Below are 24440 nucleotides of genomic sequence, written 5' to 3'. Positions count from 1 at the left end.
GAGCAGCAGTGAGGTTGGAGTGTGGGTGTGGGTTCTTAGGAAAAGGTACAATTGGGATCAGAGCCACCTCTGAGGGTGCAGACAAACCCAAGGATCCATTTCCTCCCTCCACCCAACATTAGTGCAAGTGAAGTCTCGCTAAAATAAAAATTGAGGGTAGCCTTGGTGTGCAATGCATCCTCACACTACATCACGGTTGTTTACATAACTGTTCCTCGCTCTAACTTGTGAGCTTCCAGAGGACGGAGGGTGGGGTTATACTCACCTCTGTATTCCAGTGCTCTGAACTGGGCCTGACACACAGGGATTGCTCAGTAGGTACTTAGGTATTAAACGAATGAATGAAGGAGGGAGTGAAGGGATGAGTGAAACCACAAACACAAAAATCCTGAAAACCATAGTCAGGATGAAATGTCATTGGGAGGAGCTAAATGCAAAAGCAGTTGGTTGGGATGGGTGAGGGTGAGAGGGGTACACATGTCTTGCTGCTACTTTTCCTTCAAAGATTTAGAGAACCCTCCCCTCCCATGACCCCACTGGCTGCATTGCTCTCTAAATGCTCATATAGTGTGGTCCATTCATCCATTCATCAAATATCTACTGAACACCTGCCATGACAAGCCCTGAGCTGCATGACTGGGAATGAATAAGACCCACACATGACCCATCTCAGGAAGACTGCCCAGTGTCACTAAATAAATATTGACAATGAGCTGTGACAAGTGCTGGGACCTGATAGGTCTCACAGAGCTAGAGTGATTGTATAATTTAGTATCCCAACTGGAACACCGTTGAGAGTAAAGATGATTGTTACAGGTTGAATTCTTTGGGAGACAGATTCTGAGATACAGATTCAAGTGCAGAAAGTTTATTAGAGGTGCTTTGGGGTCAACACCTATGGAAAGGAAGGTACCCAAGTCAGACTAGGCAGAGGGAGAAGTACCATATTATCAGTGAAGACTTTGGCCAACTCCACAGGGGGTTCAGACCTCAGATGGCCCCTTCAGCATCAGCTCCAGTTAGGGTATGTGGTCTGGCTTTTATACCTCCTGCCTCTGGAAGGAGGTGTGGCCTTGGGCAAGGCGGTCCCTAAAGAGGGCTGACAGCTGAAGGCATCATCTGGCAGCTTTCCCAACAACTTGGGATTTGGATGGTGCCTCACAGCACCTGCCACAGGGGCACTGATGACAAACATGTCCAGGCAATAGGCTGTCTGGGGTGCCCATGGTGGGAGCATCTACTGGGGCCTTCAGCTGGAACCCTGTATCAGTGCAGGGTGGCATGAAGCTGAGGGCTTGTTCAGTCTGCAACCTCTTTATCATCAGCTCTCTTCCCTTCCCTCACCCGTTTCCTCTGCTTTAGAGGACAGTTGGTGCCTTTGGTGTGCATTATATCATTTCACGTGCATTATGTCACTCCCTGCAGGATCATCATATCATTTAATTTGCGATGAGGTGAGTATAATTATTGTTCTCACTCCCACATCCAAACTATTGGAAGTTGTCTCCCAAACAGAGCCAACTGTTCACTTTCTCCATCTTCACCACCTCCACCCTAGTGCAAACCACCACATCCTCTCTCCTAATTGCTGATGTTGTTTTGATTTTGAACCAAGATGTCCAACAGCATGGAGCTGCTGGAGAAACAGGTGGCAATGCGAAGAAAATGAGTCAGAAGACCACTGAGGGAGCCTCAACAGAGCACATGAACTCAAAAAAACCTTAGAGAAGCCCAAAACATGACATTTGATTTGAAGAATCAACATATGACCTGAAAGTTGAGGATATTCCTCTTAAGAATAAACTGAGAGGCAGGAGAGGCCTGCCTGAGGAGGCCTCCCTGAGGCCGGAGTGTCTGGGTTTATAAACCTCAGGCCAGTGTCTTGATTTCTCTATGTTTCAGTTTCCTTGTCTGTAAAACAATGGTAATGACAACGGAACTGTTGGGGCACACATGAAGTGCTCCTCTGGGGTAGCTGTTGGTGTTACCTGTGAGCTGCCATCTTGGTCTGCATTCAGCATGGTGGATGTGGCCTTTGGTGCCGTTTCCGGGCTCCACCTCCCTTTGACTCCTTTCTCCAACACACCTTGCCTCCACTCCCACATGGAGTCATTTATCCGTTTGGCAAATATTTCATAAGTTGCTACCCATGCATCAGGCACTAACCTCTTATTTTATTCTTCTGCATCCCACAAGTATTTGAGCTAATGGGCAGGCTGCCCTGGGCTTGCTTTTGCCTAGATGAGACTCCCTGTCCCCTGCCATTTCTTATTCATGCTCAAAGTCACGCAAATGAAAAGCCAGCTTCTGTTGCGACTCAGCTGCCTCTTGTCCTCTGTTTTGGACTTCTGGACCTTTAGGTGCTGGCGGAGAGTGTGCATCATGAATGCCCCCTTGGCTGACCCCATGAATGGCCCTTCCTCCTGGACCCAAGAAGCCTTGGTGGGAGAGGAGGCCCTTGGCAGCTTAGAACCCTGCTCTCTCACGTGGCTGGATTCTCCACTTAGATCCTACCTTGGCCGTAGTTTTGTGGACTCCTCCTGGCAGTGTCTCCTTTTCCTGGATGCCTTTCCCAAAGTCAGGAAAGGGCCTGGTAAGGATGAGGGAGGGATGAAGCCAAGAGGGTAGTGGGCAGGGCAAGTGGAAGAGAGAAGTGAGGTCTGGGAAGCAAGAGGGGTTGAAAAGAAAGAAGTGTGAGAGGGTGCTGATCATGACAATTGCTATGAATTAATGCATGAGTGCTTCAATCTGAACAATAGCCCTGTGAAGTCAGTACTATGATCAGTCCCATTTTCCAGGAGAGGGAACTGGGGCAAACACAGGTTATAAAACCCTCCCAAAGCCTATGGCAGAGGTGGGAGAGCTGGCTCCACCCCCTAGACGGGGGAAGGTGCAGGAGTCCTACAAGGGCACTGGAGAAGGGCATGTACCGGCAGCAAGCCAACACTCAGTGAACAGTGTCGAATGGATGGTGGTGCTGGGAGGCTGCGGGCAGGCTCTTTACATAAACCCCTGGCATCTGTCTGGTGTCTGTGGGGCACCGGCTACTGAAGCATCTTATCTTCCCCACCCAGTAATTCCTCAGTCCCCTTGGTCAAGGCCATACCCTCCACCAACCAGAGGGAAGCTGGATTCCCCAGTTCTGAGTTGGAGTCGCCCACACCAGCTTCAAGGAGGGAGAGGGCTGTGGTGTGGGCACAGCTTGACATGGGTCACTTCCCACCCCTGGGACTAGAGGGGAGGAAGTTAGCCTCATTTTCCTCAGTCATAAAATAGGAATGTGGGTCCATCCTCCATGTCAAGGTGAAGATGAAGTTATATGGGGGTAGAGCCCCTCACAGGACAAGGGAGTGAGTGATAAATGGATGCTGTGAAGGTGGCACCTCCTCACCAGCCCTACTGCGCTGATGGCTGATGAGCTCTTGGCAGTTGACAAAGCTATTTCCGCTCCCATGTCAGCCTGACTTGGATCCTCTTAGTGGGTGGGCAGGCACTGCGTAACCTCCCTGTCTGTTTCATAGATGAGCAGATTGAAGCCCAGGAGATCAGAGAAGATAAGGAAGCCTTGTGGAGATCTCTGGGGGTCTGCAGAGGTGTCAAAAAGAGAGGCCGTCTGAGCGCCCAGAGGGACGGGCCTGCTGTCCCCCGCCTCCCTCACCCACCGAGCCCATCAACGCGGTTGGGATCTATTGGCCTATAACTAGTCCCCACGTCCCTGTCCAGCAGCAGCCTGACCTCGTTCACTTGGAGAAAAACAGGAAGCTGGGCTCTGCCAGGAATCAGAACACACCCTTCCTCAGCCCTGGGCCACGAGGACGCTGGGGGGCTCTGGAGGCTGGTCACAGGACAGGGTGTGGGGTAGGGGCTCTGCAGGCCAAGCCAGTGTGGCGCAGGGCCTCTACAGATAGGCTGGGCTCTGGCCAGGCCTTGCTGAGTTCCCCAGGGGCCAACAGGACATGGGGAGGTAGGGAGCCAGGAGAAGGAGCTCTTGGCCCTCTTCTCCCATGTGGGGACAGAACTACGGGGCACTGGGGTCACATGTGACTTTTGCCTTCATGGGCCCCCTCTTCTATAAAAAACATTCTACAACTATATTGTATAAAGATGAATATGACTCAGGCTTGGATTCACGATTAAGTTTTCATGATCATTTTAATCATTTGTCTTGTAGTTTTAAAAGAAATTACAGGGATCCCTGGGTGGCGCAGCGGTTTGGCGCCTGCCTTTGGCCCGGGGCGCGATCCTGGAGACCCGGGATCAAATCCCACGTCGGGCTCCCTGCATGGAGCCTGCTTCTCTCTCTGCCTCTCTGTCTCTCTCTCTGTGTGACTATCATGAATAAATAAATAAAATCTTAAAAAAAATAAAATAAATAAATAAAATAAATAAATAATAAATAAATAAATAAATAAAAAGAAATTACAACAAAAACATTTTCCTGGGCCCCTAAAAGTATTATGGACCCTAGGTCTAAAGGATAAAGGGGAAGCTCCTAGCACTTTCCTGTCCTGGAGAAACCATATCTCCCCCAACATGGCCCTAAAGCACTGGGATGATTGCTCAGCAATCAGATGGGAATACCTGGCTCAGCCTGGAAATAGAACCTGTTTCCCCCTCTGTAGAATGGGAAAATTGGGACATCTGCCTCTGGATGCTCTTATGAGGTGATCTTATGAGAAGTGTCTGGCCCAGGGGTTGCCCCAAGGGGGCCCCACTGTTTAGGCAACATGGATTATGCACCTACTGGGTACAGAATCCAGGCAAGAATGTGGCTTAAGGGAACACCTACTATTTTATATCAGAGTGTAGGCTCATCTTTAATTTTTAACTTTTTATTGGAAAACAATTTACTATCTTTAAATACCCAAAATGTCCCAAATAGAAGTGTGGTGAAAATCAGCTGGTGTTCGTGTGTAATTTCAGTAAAGATTTCAGCCCTGGTTGGAGTCCCAGCCCACGAATATTATTTAAGCACAAAAACTGACCAGTGTATTGTGTACAGAGAATTCTTTTTCAAAGACCTTGAAGGCAAGAACTGAACTGAACTTCCAGCTGGCGAGGATTGTTCATGTTAAGGTTCTAATTTCTCTGATGTTTCTGATTAAAACCTCCCAGCTTCTCTGGCTGAGTTAGGTCACTCTGGTCTCTTGTTATTTCGGTATTTCCTGAGAATCTGAGCTGAGGCTAACTGACAAATGTGCTCCTCAGCCCGTTACCCGTGGGCTCTGTGGGCCCTCCTTTGCCGGGTGGGTGGGGTGGTGAGGGAGGATGGGGCATCCAGCTAATAGGTACTGAGAAGCAGAATGTGCCCACTTCCTTGGTGGTTGTCTCTTAATGATCCAAAGCTAATCCTGTCACTGTTCTGCCTGAAACCCTCAAGGGACTTCCTCTGGGTCTCCCAGGAGATGGGGGAGGCCCCTGCCCCTTGCCCACTGGAACCAGCCTGGCTCCTTCTCAGGACCCACTTCCTTACTTCCCGCAACTCTGGCCCCTAGGGGAAGCAGCCCCTCCTCTGTTGCTCCCAACGCCAGCTGCCTGTTGGCTTCCTTCACTCTGTCTCTGGAAATGACCTGTTTCCAAGTGTGACTGTTGGAGTGGAGTCTTCAAATAGAGTCCATCTGGCCCACTGGGTTGCAAATTCTCTGAGGGCCGGGCCTCACCCTGTCCTGCTCCCCACTCTACCCCCAGCCCACAAGAGACACCCAGGAAATATTTGTTGAAGCCTTTATTATATTTAAGCATACAGTATTAATCCATACAATAATGACTTCAAAAATATTTCCTGGAAGAGAGGCTTTGGAGTCACACAGATCTGCATTCCTTTTCCATCAGAGCAAGTCTCAGCTTTGTCATCTTTAAAGTGTACACAATAATTGCACCTGGCTTGCTGGGCAGCTGTGGGGAGATGAGGCCATGCCCAGAAAGCACGCTGTAGAATACCTGGCCAGGCAGAAGCAAGCTGCAGAGATAAAGATTCACTGTGGTGACAGGGATGGGAAAAGGTGAGGGCCCTGGACCCCCTGTACAAGATCATACTGCTTTGTTTCCATTAAGGATGGACATTCATCACAACTGCAGCTGTTCCCCCCTTACATTGGCATCATCTGATTTAGAATGGTTTATACTGCTTTGGTTCACACACTTGGCTGTACGTTGGAATCAAAGGGGAGTTAAAAAAAAATCCTGATGCTGGAGCTCAGTCTTGGAGAGTCTAAGGTAATTGATTTGGAGTGTGACCTGGACATTAGGACTTTTTACTTTTTAAAGATTTTATTTATTTATTCATGAGAAACACACATGCACAGAGAGGCAGAGACACAGGCAGAGGGAGAAGCAGCTCCATGCAGGGAGCCCAGGATTGCGCCCTGAGCCGAAGGCAGATGCCCAAGCGCTGAGCCACCCTGGTGTCCCAGACATTAGGACTTATAAAATGACCCCAGGTGGAGTGTTGGTTAAATGTCTGCCTCCAGGATCCCAGGAAGGAGCCCCTCATGGTCCAGCTGCTTTGGGCTCACTGCCCAGTGCGGGGTCTGCTTGCCTTCTCCCTCTGCCCCTCCCCCCCGTTTGTGCATGTGCTCTCTCTCTTTCCCTCTCTCTCTCAAATAAATAAAATCTTAAAAGAAAAAAAAAATGACCGCAAGTGATTCCACCATGTGGCCAAGGGTGAGAACTTTGGCCCTGCCCAAGGTGTGACTTCACGGTCCTCTGTCCACTTCCTACCACTACCTTCCTATGTGCCTGAAATTCATTTGACAGGGCACAGAAACTTCCACAGCACAAATGGGATAAATGGCTTAAAATGCAGATGACTAATTAAGGAGGGAAATCAGACTGAATCTCTTTCCTACTCGCTGGGGTTCTGCTATCAACTGTCAGATTCTTTTCTGCCTTCCTAGCAGGGAGGGGATTAGAGCAGACGTGTTGGGTCCTGGGAGTGGGAAGGAAAAGGGAGATAGGATCTGGTGTTTGGAGACCAACATCCTAAGCTTTGCTACTGTGTAAATATGGACCTAAAGTCCAGTTCCCTGCTCCGTGAAATGACATTCATTTGAGAGCCGGCAGCCTAGACCTAGGGCCAATTCCACAATCCCTAAGAACCAGCTTTCCTGGCATCCTAAAACCTGTGTGTCTATGCAGATTACCCGGCCTCCAAATTGCCCCGCTTGCTGAAGTTTGTTTAGCACAATCGCATTATGATAAAGCTTAATTCCCAGAAGACATTGTAATTTTGAGGCTATGAAGCAACTCAAAGTGAACTTATGAGGTGTTGACAAGTAGAGGTCATGGGGGGATCAGCTTTTTATTGCATAGAAGAGCATCTTCTATAATCAGCTGGAGGCTTATCTGCAGCTGGATGTTGCCTAAGAGTGAAAATGTTTCCTCTCTTGAGCAGGGCAATGTGGAACTTTTCTACACCAGTCTTTTTAAACAGAACCCTATTATTGTTCCTGTCGTCATCAAATTAATTGATGAGAGTTTATAGTTCTTGGAAGAAAGAAATAGAAATTCTAAGGAAGAGACGGGAGATGTAGAAAGCCCTTCTAATGACACATAGGAATGAGTAAAGTTGAGCCAGGGGAACGTCCTGGAACCAGCCTGAAGGGCGGGCCCAGCAAAGTGTCCCAGGGCAACTGCTTTTGGCATTCAGATTTTTTTTTTCCCAAGCTCAGGTCTGAGGGCCTCTCAGCTACAGAGCCCAACCAGGCCACAATGATTACACAAATCACAAACATCTAGTACCAGCCCAGTCAGGCCCGAGCCCAACTTTTTCTGAATAGTAGAACTTGCACATTTGAGGTCAAGCTCTGTTGGACACAGAGAGGAAGGGTATTTGGGAAAAGACAGACTTTTTCCAGAAATTCTCTGGCATCCAGCCCTCTCATCCCCCCAAAGCAAGGCATCACCACAAAGGCTGCTCAGATACTAGGGAAGCTTTCTAGATGCAATCCACTCAATCACCTCAAAGTACGCTTTGGCTGCGTCTCCTTGTGCCTAGTGCTGAGTTAGACACTCAAGTAGGGGTTGGAAGGTAATTGAACTTGGCATTAACCCTGTGTTCTCTGTGTGAGGGAGTTGAACACTTCTGTGTTCTGGGCACTGTGGATTCAGACTGGGGGTTCAGAGGTGAGGAAGACTTCCCTCTACTGGGGGGGGGGTGTTCACAGTCCATGGGGAGACAGACAATGGGTCTGGCTTGACTGTCCTGCTGCCCTAGGGCTGGACCCCACCTGGGCAGACCCTGAATCCTGACCCACTTGCAGTGGTCACTCTACCCTTGCTGCACTATTATTATACCCTCTAGTAATCCACTGGCTGCCTGATGGGCCAGCTGGTTGACCTAGCTGCCAAATAGTAACACATCTTGATGATTGAGTTTGTTGGTACCTCCTGAAACATTGTTATTGAGGCAAATCCCTAACTCATGTAACCCTAATGGAGGCCTGCCTGAACAGACCTCTGACTGATGGCTATGCAAATACAAGCCAAAGAGCAGGCTAAAGTGAGTGCTTAGAACAAGGCCCCAGGAGAGCTCAGAGGGACATTTGAATAATGTTGGGAGCAGTGTTTCCCAAATCCTGTGAGGTGCTCCTCTAAAACAAAAAGATTTTGTGGACAAATAAGTTTGGGAGGGACACCTGGGTGGTTCAGTCAGTTAAGCGTCTGCCCTTTGCTCAGGTCATGATCCTGAGATCCTAGGATCAAGTTCCATGTTGTATTGGGCTCCCTGCTCAGTGAGGAGTCTGCTTCTCCCTTTTACTCCACCCCTCTCCCTGCTCATGCTCTCTCTCTCAAATAAATAAAATCTTAAAAAAAAAAAAAAGTTTGTGGGATAGTTCATACTCTAGCTAGCTTCCCCCTTAGCCCTGGAACACACTGAAGGCTCTGAGACTCCTGGATGAAGAAACATTACTTTTCTAGCCCATCCTCTGTGGCTACTTAGCTGTGTCAATGTTTCTTAAAATGAAACGAGAGGGCACTCATCCCAGAATCTCTCGGGGGTGCTTGTTGCCAATACAGAATCCCCAGCCTTGCTGCAGACTTTCTGAGTCAGAATCTCTGGAGCCCAAACCCAAGAATCTGCTTTGAACAAGTTCCCAGTTAATTGTGTTGTGTGCTCAAGTCGAGAACCCCAGCTAAACCTTCCTTGGCCTTGGCTTTTTCTCAGAGTGTTGTAAAGATCAAGAGATAAACTTGAGCAAAAGATTAGTCAGAAAGAAACTACACACTTCCCAACTCGTTCTATGGGGCCATTGTTACCCTGATAACAAAACCAAGCAAAATTCAGTACAAGAAGAAAAAAATAGAGATCAATAAAAATAATGACTAGAGATATAAAAATCCTCCACAACACACTAGCAAATCAAACCCAGCAACATATCAGAAGGATTAGATACCATGATCAAGTGGGATTTATCCCAGACATGTGAGGTTGGTTTACCATCCAAAAATCAATGAACGTAATACAGCATATCAACAGAACCACTGGACCAAAAAAATGGCACAGAAGTTGGATGTGCACATGGAGTCAAGGAGGAGTTTCAAATGACCTGATTCAGAGGACGAATTGCTGGTGGTAGAAAGGGTAGGATTTCTCAGGAGTCCAGTTCTTGATAAGTTGGGAGGAGATGGTACCTGGAGCATATGGAGCCAATGGTCTTGGAGAGGAATAGTGACACTCTTCCAACTGTCATAAAGAAAAAGAGAACTTGGTACAAAAGGGGAAGTGGGAAAGTGAGGGTACTCCTGAGGAATTGCTCTTGTATCCTATTTGACATTATCTCCTCGCCTTTTCTTCTTTCTTTCTATAAGCATTTATTGAGCACCTACTGCATGCTCTGACACTGTTCTAGGTCCTGAGGATACAGCAGGAAACAATTTGTTTTGCTCTTTTCTCCAAAAACATTTTATTAAGAAAAATGTTAAACATACAGAAGATTTGAAAGATTTTTATGTGCGTGCTCATATACCAATTAGATTCTACGTTTAACACTTTGCTCTGTTTGCTGAATCTTGTATCCATACATCTCTCTCCACCTACCCACCCACCCACCCTTCCATCCTTTAACTTTTTTGAATCATTTCAAAGAAAGTTGTGGACATCAGTATCTTTTACCCAGAAACACTTTAGGATGAACATAATTAATGAGAGTTCAGTATTTGTTTATCTCTTTTTAGGTAAAATTTATATCCAAGAAATGCACAGGTCTTAATTATACCCGAATCTCAAGGATGAGTGAATTTGGACAAATGCCCACAGCTGTGTAGTAACTCCAATCCCTATCAAGGCACAGTATGTCATCATCACCCCAGAAAATCCCCTATGCTTCTTCCCAATCTCTTCCTCTCCCTACCCAGGTAACCATTATTCTCATTTTTTTCACCAGAGATTAGTTTTGCCTATTCTAGGACTTTGTATAAGTCAAATTGCATTATATGTACTCTTGTGTGTCTAGGTTCTTTTAGCCCAATGGGAGATTCATTCATAATATTGCATGTATAGGTAGTTCATTCTTCTCATTGCTAAGTAAATCCCCTTATATGATTATACCAAAATAAAGTATTTATTCTTATTTTATAGTCATCAGAACTGTTTCTAGCAATGAACATTCTTGTGGTCATATATATATATATATATTTTTGGACATGCTTTCATTTCTTTTAGGTGAATACCTAGAAGTAGAATTGTTGAGATGGTTTGTGTTTTAAGAAACTACCAGATCTTTATCCAAGGTGGTTGAACCATTTTACATTCCTTCCAGGAATGTGTGAGAGCTCTGATTACTCCAGTGCCAACATTTGATGCTGTCAGTCTTTAATTTTTGCTATTTTGGTAGGTGTATGTTGGTGTCTCATTGTGATTTTATTCTTCATTTTCCTAATGACTAATAATGTTAAGCACTTTTTCCTGTGCTTCTTGGTCATCTGTATATTTCCTTTGTGAAGTCTTATTCAAATCTTTTGTCTATTTTAAGAATTGGGTTCTCTATCTTTTTATTACAGAGTTGTAGGGGTTCTTTATATATTCTGTATACACGTCCTTTGTCAGATATATTTTGCAAATATTTTCTTCTAGCCTGAGGCTTGCTATAATTTTCTTAATGGTGTATTTTGATGAGCAGAAGGTTTTTATTTTCTTTTTAAAAAATGTTTATATATTTATTCATGAGAGACACAGAGAGGGAGAGGCAGAGACATAGGCAGAGGGAGAAGCAGGCTTCTTGCAGGAAGCCCAATCTGGGACTCGATCATGGATCCTGGGATCACACCCTGAGCCAAAGGCAGATGCTCAACCGCAGAGCCACCCAGGAGTCCTGAGCAGAAGGTTTTTCTATTTTGATGAAGAAAAATGTATCAATCTTTTAAATATAGTTATTTTTTGTAGTCTATTTTAAGATATCTTTGTTTACTGCTAAGTCTTAAAGATATTCTCCTATATCTTCTTTCAAAAGCTTTATGATTTTAGTTTTTGGTTGAGGTCTATCATTATTTTGTGAATGATGTGAAGGAGAAGTTGATGTTTCTTTCTTTCTTTCTTTCTTTCTTTCTTTCTTTCTTTCTTTCTTTCTTTCTTTCTTAGATTTCATTTATTCATGAGAGACATACAGAGAGAGGCAGAGACACAGGCAGAGGAAGAAGCAGGCTCCATGCAGGGAGCCTGATGTGGGACTTGATCCTGGGACTCCAGGATCATGCCCTGGGCAGAAGACAGGCGCCAAACCTCTGAGCCACCCAGGTGTCCCGAAGTTTTTTTTTTTTTCCATGTGGATAGCTGGTTCTACCACTATTTGTTGAAAAAACTTTCCCCTTTCCATTGAAAAGCTTTGGTGATTGTATAAAAAAATCAAATGACTAGTTTAATTGTTGGTCTATTTCTGGGTTCTCTCTTCTATTCCATTGATCCATTTGTTTGTCATTGTGATAATACCACAATGCCTCGATTACTATAGCATTATAATAAATCATGAAGTCAGGTAGGGTAAATTCTCTAATTTTCTTCTTTTTCAAGAAGCTTTGAATATTCCAGATCCTCTGCATTTCCATAAAAATTTTTGAGTCAACATGTGAATTTCTACAAAAGAATCTGCTCTGCTGGAATTATAATTGAAATTGGGTTGCATCTGTAGATCATTTTGGAGAGAATAGACATCTCAATATTGATACTTGATACTGAGTTTTGCCAATCCATGAACATATTTCTCCATTTCCTTAGGTCTTCTTGAATTTCAAATTTCTTTCAGCAATATTTTGTAGTGCATAGGTTTTTTAAAATTTTTTTATTTTCCCAGTTTATGTCAGTTTTTAAAAATATATTTTATTTAAATTCAATTTGCCAACTTATATATAGTATAACATCCAGTGCTCATCTCATCACGTGCTCTCCTTAAGGCCTGTCACCAGTTACCCCATCCCCCCACCCTGTAGTGCACAGGTCTTATGCATCTTTTGTGAAACTTATTCCCAAGTATTTCATGTTTGTTTTTTGTTTTTTTTTTCATGCTGTTGTTAAATGAAATTTTTCAAATTTCATTTTCTAGTATTGCAACAGAGCTGGAAGCCAGAACAGTAACAGGAAGGACAGACTTTCAGGAGGTCCTAGATGTTGGGACATGGAGATGGGGGAGGTGCCATTGTTTGCAGGCAACTGCAGAAGGGCTGAGGGAGTGACAAACACGTTGATGTGACCGGAGGGAGGTCAGATGCACGATAAAGCATGGAAGGCCAGCTTCCTTTCCCTCTCCTGTTCCCAAGAAGGGAAGGCCTTCCTCAACTTCCTCTTAGGAGAGGAAGGGCAGGCCAGTGCCAAAACTGGGGTCTTGGGAAAGTGTTCTTGTTCTCCCTTCCCCAACTTTCTGAGCTGCCTCAATCCAACCAGCCCTCTAGGGGGCGCTGCTGCCACCCTGGCCTGGGAGGAGCATGGCCCTCTGTGGTACATTCTGTCCTCTGTATGAGAGGCTGTGGTGGCCTCTGGTCCTCAGCTGGCTCAGCCTGTAGGGAAGACATGGAAGCAGAAGCACCTAGGATTTACTGGGCTCAAACTATCACCACCACACTCCTGGGCTGGCTGTCTGCTCTCCCCTACCTACTGCCACCCTCAAGGTTTCTCCAGCCCCATTTCTTCATGTCACCCCACCCAGTTACAGAGGCAACTGCCCACACCTCTCACAAAGGCCAAAACTTCCACGTCATGCTCTAAGGAAAGATTCTCAAGAAGCAGAAACTGAACAAACCGAAGCTCCACCCATCCTGGGTTCTGTCCCCCATCCATTAGGAAGGGTGGGTGAGAGGAGGGAGGGGAGGAAGTCACAGGGATAGCCCTGTTGCTAGGCAAAAGGAATGTTGGGGGGCAGTGGCAGTGCCAAAGGGGGCTGTCACCCCTCTGTATTCTCCACAATGCCCCTCAAGCCCCTTCCAGGAAAGGTGTACCCACCGTGCTTTGAGACAATGTCAGTTCTGTAACAATGAAACCCCCAAATACATTGCTTCCGTCTTACTAATATACCAGTTCTGAGCAGTAGTTCTGGGATTGTGGGTGGCTTTCCTCCAATGCAGTGATTTAGAGACAATTTAGAGACCGGGCTTTTTGCATTTTTGAAGCCCTACCATCCCCTGGTCTAGCTGTCATCCTTGGCACCCATCTAGGAGGAGGGGAAGGAAACCCTGCAGAAGGCATAACCACTTGGCGAAAGCCTTGGCACAGAGGTGACACCCTTTATTTACTTTTGCTCACTTTCCATTGGCAAGGACCTATTGTGGGGCCACAGTTCGACACAGGGAGCCTGGAAAAATGTGGCTCCTGGCTCCGCAGCTCTTTCCCAGGGACAACTTGACACTGGAAAGAAGAATTTGGATTTTGCTGCCCCTGCCACTGAGCCCTGCTGAGTTTTAACCAGCCTTGAGAGCTTGTTCTATAAACTGTAGAGGGCTGTTTGGATTTGACAAACCCCTTCCCAAGTGTGGATGTCTCATGATTTTCCTCTGTCTCAGAAGTTGCTTTCCACCTCACTCAGCCACCCCCTGCACCTCCTTCTAGACACTTTGCCTAAATCTGACTCCAAGAAGCTAAATCAGCTTCCAAGAAGCTTTTCAGGGATCTTAGTATCCACACTGAGGTCTTCCATTCTCTGAGCACCCTTTTTGCCATAAAACAGGAGCAGGAGCAACATTTGGGAGCAGATCTCCCCCTTCCTCATCTGCTCACAATGTTTGAAATTCTCTCAACTGAGGACCAAGGCTTTCTCCTCACAACTAACACCAAGGCTTCAGACACAGGTGCCTTGGGAAAGAGGACAGAACTCTCGCACACTGCAGGTCCATATAGATCCTTCTAGAAGGGAGGGAAGGAGACAAGGGTGCTCTGGGCTTAGGGCATGGCCAGTTTTGGACCAGATGTCCCCTGCTTTGCTGGTGTCTTAGCTAGTCTCCTCAATCATATATTGAGCATCTTCAGCTTTTTCTAAGCAAATTGAGGCTAATTAAATAGCCTGTATTTGTTAGTGCTTACCACGTACCAGGGATTGCTAAGCACTTTTTATGAGCACTATCTGATTAATCTTCTTAACAGTCTAATGAGGTAGGGACTTTTATTTGATCCCTGTTCTACAGATGAGAAAAGTAAGTCTCAGAGAAATGAACTTTCCCAAGGTCACAGAGCTAACTATTGATGGAGGCTGGGTTTGAACCTAATTATTCAACTTCAAAGTTGGCTAATTCCTTGTGCCTCTGTATCCCTATTCCCTGGGACACCCGGTGTGGCAGAGGCACCCAGTACTCACTGATTAGCCATGTGCTCCTCCACACTTCCTTGCCTTCCTTGTGGTCATGTGACTAACTCTGATCGGTGGGTTGTGAATGGAAGGGACATATGTCATTTCTGGACCAAAGCATTTAAATGTTGGACCCTCCTGTTCTTTTCCTGTTAGTGGTGAATATAGGGGCCATGGCTTGAAAGGGAGGAGCCCCTAGAAGGATGCAGCTTGGATCAGCAGGCCATTGTACAAAGGACAGCTGACCTGGAGAGTTGTCTGACTTGTGTGAGTGAGACACATCTCTGTTGTGCTAGAGCCCTGAGATTGAGAGATTAATTTTTTTTGAGAGATTAATTTTTTACTGCAGCTCACTATGGCTGTTTCTGACTAATATACCAGAACAGAATTCCAGACACATCACTGTTGTACCCACTTGGCTACTGAGAACAGAGAACACCAGACATGTTGTTATGAGAGTCCCAGAGTAAGCATGGGGCTGAGGGGACTGCCCCAAGACAAGCCACCAGAAACAGATGGGAGAGTACTGAAGGTCTCTCTGAGCCCCCACATAGCAGAGACCCCTGGGGTCTGGCCTCCTGCTCTGCTTCCTCTTCCACACGGCATTAGGCTTTTCCCTATTGCTTCTTTCCCAAGCTGCTCATTTTTGGCACAGCTTCTCTGTGTCCACACACCGCACCCTCCCAAAGCTTCCAAACACTAAGGCCCAGATGCCACTGGCTCCTCTCCAGATGCTGGCCAGAGTGCCTGGAAGTCTCTGAGCCTCATATTGTCTTTTAGATGTATCCCTGTGGATGCAGAGCTCTTGCAATCTGGGCAATCACCACTTTCTGGCCCCCACTGACTCTGGAGCCATGGGCTGGGAGTGGCAGGCAGGAAGCCCAGGGTAGGGCTGCCCATTATCAGGTCAGGCCTGGGGAGAAGGAGGGGGTCTCAGGACCCTGGGCTGGCTCCTGCCTGGGCCAGGACAGTGAGAGTGTTCACTCCTCATCCAGACAGTTCTCAAACGCTCATCTCCGAGTGTCTCTGTGGGGAGGACCCTGTATGGGTGCTGGGGGAGCACAAAGCCAAGAGGCTGTGGCCCTGCCTTCCAGGAACTTCTATCCCATAGGCTCAAATAGGACATTAGCTATGGAAAAATCACAACACAGGGGAGTATAACAGTCAGGGATTTTTTAGTTATAAGTAACTGGATGTCTAGATAGAAAAGGTTGTGTGCTTCTCACTTCTGAAAGTGATTCAGATTCAAATGTAATTTTCTGGAATGCTAATTTTTTAAAAGATTTATTTATGGGGCAGTCCTAGTGGCTCAGCGGTTTAGCGCCGCCTTCAGCCCGGGACCTGATCTTGAAGACCCAGGATGGAGTCCCACGTCAGGCTCCCTGCATGGAGCCTGCTTCTCCCTCTGGCCTGTGTCTGTCTCTTCTCTCTCTCTCTCTCTCTCTCTCATGAATAAATAAATAAAATCTTAAAAAAAAAAAAAGAACTTAAAAAAAATCTTTAAAAAAATTAAAAAAATATAAAAGATTTATTTATTTTGGAGAGAGCGAGAGTGAGCAAGCAGGAGGAGGGGCAAAGGGAGAGAATTTCCCAAGAAGATTCCTGCTCAGCGTGGAGCCTGATATAGGGCTTGATCACACGACCCATGAGATCAGGACCTGAGCCAAAACCAAGAGTCAGATGTTCAACCCACTGAGCCACCCAGGTGCCCCTGAAATACTATCTTCTTTTTAAACACTATTTTTTGAAATAATGTGTGTGATGTGTGTGTGTGCCAAAATTAACATGGACTCTTTAGATGTTCTGATTGCAGAATTCAAAGTAAGTTTATCAAAGCTGACATCTTTATCTTTTTGTTAGCCCCCTAACTTCTCTGTTACCTTAAGTCCATGCTTTGAGTTAATCAAACTGAACCAACTCAAAAAAAGAGTATTTTGTCCCCATGTCTAAAAAAAAATCCAGCTTCAGACTCGGCTGACTCCAAGGCCTTGTATGCAATCTGCCTGGCTCTGCTTTTCTTTGTTTTGGCTTCATTCTCCTAGGACTATATTCTGTGTTTGTCAGTCTCACCTGAAAAGATGGGTCCATCTCCTGGTCATACCAGGAAAACCCTGATTTAACTGACTCTGGGTCCCAGGCCTGATCCTGAACCAATCTCTGTTGGGGATGGGGATGGGGGTGTTGAAGAGAACATGTGATGCTTTGGCTGCTAGGCCTGGGTCATAGGCCCCTCTCTGGATACTTGGGTGCAGTCAGCTTCTTCTGGATCACATGCCAAATCTAGGGGAAGATTGGGGTGCTATGATCTGAAGGAAGATGAATGAGGAGTGGGGTAACAGTGCCTACTGTTGACAGAACAATGAAATGTGCCCTCTGAAAGGTATGAACCAGGGGCTGTGGGAGTTCAGAGGAAGGAGATGTCTCTTTTATTTTTATTTTTTTAAAGATTTTATTTATTTATTCATGAGAGACACACAGAGAGAGGCAGAGACAGGTAGATGGAGAAGCAGGCTCCCCGCAGGGAGCCTGATATGGGATATGATCTCCAGATTCCCGGATCACACCCTGAGCCGAAGGCAGATGCTCAATCACTGAGCCACCCAAGTGTCCTGGAGATATCATTTTTAGTTAAGGGGATCAAGGAAGGCTTCATGGAAGAGGATGCATCTGGGTTGGGCCTTGAAGGATGACTGCCATTTGAATGTTAGATCTGGGGAGTTGGAGAAGAAAGAAGATTCTGGGCAGAGGGTTAGCATAGAGAGGAGCAAAGGCTGAAGCTGAAAGAGGGAAAGGCTTGAATGCCAGGTCAAGGGGTATGGATTGAACACCAGGGAGGCATTCATGCATGTTTCTGGAACCAATGATGGAGTCATCAGATGTGAGCTCCTGAGAGCTGATACTGTTTGTCAGAGGGGGCCTGACCCCTTGTCCTTCCCGATCCCCTTGGGTGCCCACAGATCCCTTCTCCTTTGGTTCAGCTCAGACAAGGCTAGAGTTTTCCAATAGAAAAGCTCACTGAGGGGATCCCTGGGTGGCTCAGCAGTTTGGCGCCTGCCTTTGACCCAGGGCATGATCCTTGGAGTCCTGGGATCGTGTCCCACCTCGGGCTCCCTGCATGGGGCCTGCTTCTCCCTCTGCCTGTGTCTCTGCCTCTCTCTCTCTCTCTCTCTGTCTCTCATGAATAAATAAATAAAACCTTAAAAAAAAAAAAAAAAGAAAAGCTCACTGAGAAACAGGGAAAGTGAAAGCACCAAGTGTGATTATAGAGCTTAGCTTTTTCCTCACAAAGTTCAGAAAGCCCGAGTACCTCTTACATCCCCCATACTCTGGGCTTCACCTCCTCTCTCCCACCCTGTGAGCTGAGCCTGAGGCTGGGGTGGGAAGAGGGCAGAGGTGCCCACGCTCTGGGGACCTCAGGCTCTCCTACCTTACCCCTGTCCTGCCCCAAATAGTACCTGCTCCGCAGCTGCCCTGGCCTGGGATGAGCAGGTTACCCTCAGTTCTCATTTCTCAGGTCCTCCCCTGACACTGCCCTCATCAGAGATAACTCCGAGATGTCTGCCAAGAATCAGAGGAAATCCCTCCAGGGTAGGGTCATGGACCAGCCACAGGTATGAGCTTTGGAGTTAGTCAACCTGTGCTTGAATTCCATTGCCAACCCTTAAGGACAAGACATGTAGCCCACCTGAGCCTCTGCTTCCTCTTCAGCAAGATGCCACAAAGAAGCTCCACCTCACGAGCTTGGTCGGAGGATGAAATGTTTGATCCGGGCATAAGGTACATCTGCAATAAATGGTGGCGATGATGATGGTCAAAATGAAGAAGATGAAGGAACCAACCAACCAACCAACCAACCAGGGGGAGAGGAAATGACCAGCAGAGTCTGGTCCCTCGGAGCAACTGAGCTTAGACTGCGCGTGAAGCCATGTCGCTGGGCAGACGCAGGCCAAGGGAGGCCAGGACAGGGTGCAGGGGCCGAGGGCATCCAAAGCAAGCTCAGGATGGCTGGAACAGGCCTGAAGGATGAGGTGAGGCCAGCCGGCAGGAGGATCAAGGCTCAGGCCAGGGCTCTCCAAACTTTACTGATACCCTTTCAGGAAAATAATTTTAGGCTATATCCCCCCAAATGTATTTATTTACTTATTTATGTCAGGAACATATACTATTACACTAATATAGTATGCTCACTGTGAAATTATATATATTTTTATAAAATTACACATAAAATGACAATTTTAAAGAGATTTCAATAAGAAACAAACGAATTATGCCTCATCCATACAACGGAACACAACTGAGCTATAAAAAAGAATAAAATCTGGGATCCCTGGGTGGCGTAGTGGTTTAGCGCCTGCCTTTGGCCCAGGGCGCGATCCTGGAGACCTGGGATCGAATCCCATGTCAGGCTCCCAGTGCATGGGGCCTGCTTCTCCCTCTGCCTGTGTCTCTGCCTCTCTCTCTCTCTCTCTCTCCTCTGTGTGACTATCATAAATTTAAAAAAAAATTAAAAACTAATAAAATAAAAATAAAAAAGAATAAAATCTGGGACACCTGGGTGGCTCAGTGGTTGAGTGCCTGCCTTTGGCTCAGGGCATGATCCTGGAGTCCTGGGGTAGAGTCCCACATTGGGCTCCACGCAGGGAGCCTGCTTCTCCCTCTGCCTATATCTCTGTCTCTCTATCTCTGTCTCTCATGAATAAATAGATAAATAATCTTTTTTAAAAAAGGAATGAAGTCTTGTAACTCAACAATAAGAGGACAACTGAAGTTAAAAATGGACAAAAGAGGGGTCCCTGGGTGGCTCAGCGGTTCAGCGCCTGCCTTTGGCCCAGGATGTGATCCTGGAGTCCTGGGATCGAGTCCCGTGTCAGGCTCCCAGCATGGAGCCTGCTTCTTCCTCTGCCTGTGTCTATGCGTTTTTCTCTCTCTCTCGAATAAATAAATAAATAAATAAATAAATAAATAAATAAATAAATCTTTTTTAAAAAATGGACAAAAGATTGAGTAGACATTTTATTGGAGAAGATATACAAATGGTCAATAAGCACACAGATATGCTCCGTTTCATTTTTATCAGGGAAATGCAAATTAAAACCACATGCGATACCCCTTCACACCCTCTAGAATCAAAAAGATCATAACAAGTGCTGTCGAGGATGTGGGCAATTTAGAATGGTCATCCACCACTGGGGAGAATGTAAATAGGTGCCACTGCTTTGGAAAGCAGTTTCATAGTTTTTTAAAAAGTTAAACAAAAACTGATCACGTGTCGCAGCAATGCTTCTAGGTATCTATCCACCCAAGAGGAATTAAAACATGGGCACCACAAAGACTTGTCTGCGAGTGCTCATAGCAGCATCATTCACATTATAAAAACCTGTGAACAGGGGATCCCTAGGTGGCCTCACAGTTTAGCCCCTGCCTTCAGCCCAGAGTGTGATCCTGGAGTCCTGGAATCGAGTCCTACGTCAGGCTCCCTGCATGGAGGCTGCTTCTCCCCCTGCTTGGTCTCTGCCTCTCTCTGTGTGTCTCTCATGAATAGATAAATAAAATCCTTAAAAAAAAAAAACAACAACAAAAAACCTGTGAACATCCTAATATCCATCAGTTTGTGAGTGGATAAACAAAATGTGAAATACCCATACAATGGAATACTACTCAGGAGTAAACTCATTAAACATGCTACCACATGGATAAATCTCAAAGACGTGATGTTTAGTAAAAGAAACCAGACACAAATGACCATATGAAATTTCCAGAGAAGGCAAGCCATAGTGAGAGGAAGCAGCTCGATGGTTAGTGGGGTGAGGGGTGGGGGTGAGGATTAAACTTTAAAGGACCCAAAGGAACTTTAGGGATGATGGAAGTATTTGAAAATCGATTATACTCAAAACTGCACAATTCTGTAAGTTTACTAAAAATCATTGTACAGTATACTTACAGTGGGTGAGTTTTGTGCAAATTCTATCGGCAAAGCTGTTTTTAGTATATGTGCTCCTAAAGTGAGCACAGTGAAGCCATTTTTTAAAAAAAGATTGTCTTTGGGGCACCTGGATGGCTCAGTTGGTTAAGCATCTGCCTTTGGCTCAGGTCATGATCCTGGAGTCCTGGAATCAATTCCCACATCTGTCTCCCTGCTCAGTGGGGAGCCTGTTCTCACTCTGCCCCTCTACTGCTCATTCTCTCTCTCTCAAATAAATACATACAGTCTTTAAAAAAATAAAAAGATTGTATGTATGTATGTATGTATGTAGTTAGAGAGTGTGTGTGCAGCGGAGAGAGGCAGAGGGAGAGAATCCCAAGCAGACTTCAAGGCTTAACCACCCAGGCACCCCATAGCCAATTTTTTTTTTTTAGCCATTAAAAAAAAAAAAAAAAGCAAAATGAGGAAGTTCATCTGTATAGAAAGTGGAAAAGGTAAAGTGTGAGTATGCTGCTGTCTACACTTTTTAAAAAAGAAAAAGTGTGCATAGATATGTTGTATTCATGTTTATACTTACACATTTATAGGATGCATGTCAGATGGACTTGCTTGTATATGTATAGCTTCTCTCTGGAAGGATACACAAAACTGATGGTGACATTAGGGGGCTTGGGGTAAGGAACTGCATGGCTGCTGGACAGGAGGTAGAGGACTGACTTTTGCACCTTTACATTCTTCTTCTTTTCTGAAAAAAATTTGTAGTAAAACACATATAGCTTGAAGTTTACCATCTTAACCCTTCTGAGGTATCCCGCTCAGCGACATCCTGCACATTCACACTGCTGTGTAGTCCTCCCGCTCTCCCCCTCTAGGAGTCACCCACCTTTCCAAGCCAGAGCTCTGTGCCCACTAAACACCAGTGTCCCCACTCTAGTCACTTTCTAGAAGTGGAATCCTCCAACATCTGCCTCTATGTCACCGAATACTCTCACTGAGCATAATGTCCTCGAGGTTCATCCATCCTGCAGCAGGTGTCAGAATTTGCTTCCTTTTTTTTTTTTTAAATTTTCTTCCTTTTTAAGGTTGAATAATATTCCACCGCATTTTATATATACCACATTTTGTTTATTCTTTCATTTCTCCATGGACCCCTGTGCTTTCACCTTTTGGATACTGAGAATAATGCTTCTACCCAGATGGGTGTACAAATCTTTCTTGGAGACCCTGGTATCTACCTTTCTCAGGTGAGAAAGATACTTAGAATATGTGAATACCTAGAATATGTGAATATACTACATGTTTGAAAGAAAATTTTTAAAGGATGAAATACAAAGAAAGAGACTAGGAAGTTGTACTATTTCTCCCCACATCTCCTTCGGAGGCCCAGAGAGCAAGGGCGCCCTTCGAGGAGGAGCGCTGGCGGGGAGGGCCGAGCGGGGCGGGTGGGGGCGCGTCCTCTCTGCAGCGCAGGGCAGCGCGCGTACCCCAGGGGTCCGCAGGGCGGGTGTCGCTTAGTCCCCGGAGGCTGAGCGCTGCTGTGCCCTCGCCGCGCAACCCCCCGCCCCCGGGGCGCCGGGCCCCCGCCGCATTCCTGCGCCGCCTGCTGCCTACCGGGTGACTCAGGGCGCAGGCAGCCGGGGAACGCCCCGCCGCGTCCCGGGCCCGCAGCCGCTTTTCCTATTTGGAAACTCTGTAGCCGCCTCCGCGCGCACCAGCCAGCGCCGGGCTCCTCCCGGCCCCTCGTAGGCGGCTCGGGAAGGAGCGCAGGGGAAGCCTGGGGACCAGCGCCCTTTCTGCAGGGCGGTGGGGGTGGGGTGGCGGGAGGGGAGGGGGACGACCCACCGGCCCTGGAGAGGATGGGTGCCTTCTTCTCCCTTGTCCCCAGTTCAAGAATCCCGAAATGCCTGAAAGCCAGATTTACAGGATGGCAAAACCTGACCCGAAAGGACATGTGACTAGGTTGCAGTCCTTATTTATCCCACAGAACGTGGTGCTTACAGATTTTACTGCGGAAATGCACCTGAGTACAAGATGCTGTCCCAGGTCCCCTGGAGGAGCTACATAATATACAATCGATGCACTGATTTTCCTTTCTAAAACCAGAGAATGGGGCACCTGGGTGGCTCAGTGGTTGAGCATCTATCTGCCTTTGGCTCAGGTCGTGATCCCGGGGTCCTGGAATCGAGTCCCCACATCGGGTTCCCCGTGGGGAGCCTACTTCTTCTCCCCCTGCCTCTCTGTGTCTCTCATGAATAAATAAATAAAATATTAAAAATAAAACCAGAAAAAATCCAGATTCCAAAACCCATTGGACTTCCAGAAGTTTATGTTTATTTTTTTAATTTTTAAAAAAAGATTTTATTTTATTTATTTTTTTAAAGGATTTTTATTTATTTATTCATGAGAGACACACACACACACACAGAGAAGCAGAGGGAGAAGCAAGCCCCATACAGGAAGCCTGATGTGGGATTCAATCCCAGGACTCCAGGATCACGCCCTGGGCCAAAGGCAGGCACTAAACTGCTGAGCCACCCAGGGACCCCTAAAAAAGATTTTATTTTATTTTATTTTATTTATTCATGAGACACACACATACACACACAGAGAGAAGCAGAGGGAGAAGCAGCTCCATGCAGGGAGCCCTATGTGGGACTCGATTCTGGGACTCCAGGATCAGGCTCTGAGCCTAAGGCAGATGCTCAACTGCTGAGCCACCCAGGAGTCCCAACTTCCAGGAGTTTAGATGAGACACTGTGGGTCTGTGCTGTGCCCATTTTATGGAGCACCAGAGTCAAGGCTCAGAGAGCTGGGGCACAGCTGAGAATGGGCTGGCAGTTGGAGTCTGAGTTGCTCTCTCTTCTCTGACTTGCCTCCCCCAGGACTCTGTCCACTTTGTGTCCCGCCTCCTTTCCTGTCCCTCCTCTGGGAAGCTTTTCTGGATCTTCCCCCCCCCCGCCCCCCCCCCCCCCCCCCCCCGCCAGCCAGAGCTGATCTTTCCCTCTGGGGTCTCAGAGCCCAGACCCATGCCTACCACTTATGGACATTTGTTGGGTTACAAGAGAAGGTGGTGATTAGCAGACTGACCCGAAGCTCCAGGTGCTCAGGATCTAGCCTTGACTTGGCCACTTGGCAGCAGTGTGAGCTCTGACAGGTTACTTATCCCTCTTGTGCCTGTTTCCTCATCTGTAAAGGGGCATGTTAGTAATAATGTCCCGCAGGGTTGGTGTGAGAATTAGAGAATGTGACCTGGTTTGGATAAAATGCAAGACACCCAGATTACATGGGACTTACCTATGCTAAGAAAAATTATTTATTTACTTGAAATTCTAATTTAACTGGGTGTCTTATATTTAAATTATTTGCCAAATCTGGCAACTTTAGTCTGGCACAGAGTTAGTTAGTCCCTGGTGTATGTTAGCTGGTTTTTTTTTTTTATTTTTATTTTTTTGTTAGCTGGTATTTTAAAAAAAGATTTATTTATTTGAGAGAGAGAGAGAGAGAGAGAATGTGCATGCATGAGCTGGAGGAAGAGGTAGAGAGAATCTGAAGCACACTCCCTCCACGCTGAGCACAGAGCCTGACCTGGGGCTTGATTCCCAGGATCTTGAGATCGTGACCTGAGCCGAAACTAAGAGTTGTCCGCTTAACTGAGCCACCCAGGCACCGTGGTTAGCTGGTATACTAATAATAAATGTTGAATGACAAAAAAAGCTTTTTATCATAGTATTTGTATGTGCCTCGTCTTTCCA

General features: G+C 46.4%; 2 long non-coding RNA genes across 3 annotated transcripts; one reads left to right on the top strand and one right to left on the bottom strand.

Annotated features, from left to right (window-relative positions):
- The first annotated feature begins 616 nt into the window (after positions 1-616).
- LOC144309677 (uncharacterized) lies at positions 617-4899 on the top strand. Its single transcript, XR_013375606.1, has 2 exons — positions 617-2593; positions 3522-4899. It is a non-coding gene; the product is annotated as an uncharacterized LOC144309677 (long non-coding RNA).
- Positions 4900-9265: 4366 nt separating this feature from the next.
- LOC144309678 (uncharacterized) lies at positions 9266-22622 on the bottom strand. Of its 2 annotated transcripts, none has more exons than XR_013375607.1 (4): positions 22531-22622; positions 21266-21433; positions 18451-18548; positions 9266-9685 (listed from the first exon to the last, which is right to left on the bottom strand). It is a non-coding gene; the product is annotated as an uncharacterized LOC144309678 (long non-coding RNA). The 2 variants fall into 2 exon arrangements; XR_013375608.1 differs by lacking the exon at positions 22531-22622 and adding an exon at positions 22300-22436.
- Positions 22623-24440: the final 1818 nt, after the last annotated feature.

The sequence above is a fragment of the Canis aureus genome, unplaced genomic scaffold (genome assembly GCF_053574225.1).
Source record: "Canis aureus isolate CA01 unplaced genomic scaffold, VMU_Caureus_v.1.0 ptg000156l_RagTag, whole genome shotgun sequence".
NCBI lineage: Eukaryota > Metazoa > Chordata > Mammalia > Carnivora > Canidae > Canis > Canis aureus.
This window is presented reverse-complemented; position numbering and strand designations above follow the sequence as displayed.